Raw genomic sequence first — 1,985 nt, 5'->3', positions numbered from 1 at the left:
GCTTGTGGCATTCATCATCTTGAGTGCACAATGTGTCTGTCTCTCATGCGAATGAGGAAAGCAAGATAACAGAGTAGCTTCCGCCCACAGAGTCCTCTCCCTTCACAGGCTGGACTGGTCCCCGGAGGTGAAGCCAACTTCTTACTGATTGAGCATGATGACAGGCGGCAGTACTTTCTTCGCATCCTTCGTTTCAGGACAGGAACCATCAGGTTTTATTATTTAATAATATTATTGGTAAATCGATTATGCTCCTGCGGAAGTATCTACTCGTTACGGAATCTTAGGTGTCAAAGTGTGGATTTCATATAGTCAAAAAAGAAAGAGATGAATGATCTCTTTTTGGCCATCATTCCTTTTTTAAAGGAACCCCAAGAACAACTTGTCGCGGTGCAAGAGATCCTACCGCAGGGGCACCAGAATCCGCCACTCGAAGTGGTGGAAGGGCCTTCAGACTTAGGTCGATTAGAAGTGGATAGTCGACTGGTTATACCAGCCAACACTCATTTTCAAAATATTGTAACGTCGGCCCATATAGCTCATTCTGTGGCACCTTCTGAAGAAGGTGTGACTGTCTTGCCTCAAACGAGGCCCCTAGGAGGCCAGTCGGAGGCAGCAGAAACCGCATCTACGGGGCAAAACCGAGCCGTGGAGCAAGCTGGACCATCATCGCGGCAGTGGGAAACTAAATCACCAAGTAATCTGAATTCTTCGGATTGGCGATCTCTTGCCCGATGTTTTGAATCGCTTCCTGAGCCCGGCGATGAAGCTAGTTCGCTTCCTCCGGCCCAGGAGGCGTTGCCACAGCAGCCGCCAGTTGGTTCCGGAAGCGACAGACCATCTTCCTCTATTCCCCATTCCCATGCTGCTACTTTAACTTCAAATGAAATGAGAGCTTTTAATTGCAGTTCTCTCCAACTTATCGAAAAAAGAAAAACGGATAGATCTTTGACCCAGACCTATAGGACCGCGCTGATTAAACAAGAAAAGATCATCCTTCCAGGATTTTTTTCGAAACTCACGATTGCTAATAAAGAGGATATCTGAAGGGGCGTTGACATCGCTTTAACGGATCTCATGCAAGACGAGATTGGTTACCGCAACCAACGACTTTCTTATATTTTAAAAGGAATGGATCGACTAGTCAATTTTTTAAGTCCATCCTATCAGACATCAAAAGGTTAGATTCAACCTCTGGTCCGCCTTCGTAGTTGGATCCTACTTTAGTTTAGCTTTTTCGATTTGCCTGGAGAGAAGAGGGATTTGTCTACTTTGTTATTGTTAATAAGGGAAGGGAACGAACTTAAAGTCCTTCGTAGGACGGCCATGGGGGGTTAGGCAGCAGGGGCGCTCTCCCCAAAGAAGGGAGACTTATTTGGTTTGAGGTGAGGGAGTTGGCAGGTCAAGCTGGGCCCAGTTCAATAGAAAGAAGAAGGACTGGGGATGGGCCCCATCAATTTCTTTGTATTTTCTAACGAACCAGCGGAGGAACATCTTCGTGGAAGGCGGGTTCACATCGCTATCTAAGCGCAGACGTGACTAAGCGGCAGCTGGTCTAGGTGTTCGAAACATTCTTCATCGACAGGGAATGTAATTGTCATTACAACTTGGGCAAAGCCGATTTCTTTCTTCCCACGAAATGGAGAATCTATGGCAACGTGAGAAGCTAAGTTTCTCATTTTATCACAAAAAATAGGTAGCTCAAAGGGCCAACCCTTCCTCTTAGACACTACTACTGATCAGCATGACTTTCTTTCATTTTTGTTATTGAAAGTTCAAGTAGTCAAGTTGATTCTAATCGCGTACGCCGAGCTTCGATGGATTGTTGTGTTAAGTCGCTCTTGTGAGAGATAGGGATAACAGAGACAAGGAACCACCGCCCCTTCGGGTAGGGCATAGGTGGCTACGGCGGAAAAACCCTGGATCTACAAGACTGACTTCACGCTCTCTAGAAGCTCACTGCAGAGGAAAGTAATTTCTTCTTC

This window comes from Primulina tabacum, chromosome 6 (genome assembly GCF_025594145.1).
Source record: "Primulina tabacum isolate GXHZ01 chromosome 6, ASM2559414v2, whole genome shotgun sequence".
Taxonomy (NCBI): Eukaryota; Viridiplantae; Streptophyta; class Magnoliopsida; order Lamiales; family Gesneriaceae; genus Primulina; species Primulina tabacum.
The sequence above is the reverse complement of the archived record's forward strand: the minus strand, read 5'-3'. Positions refer to the sequence as shown.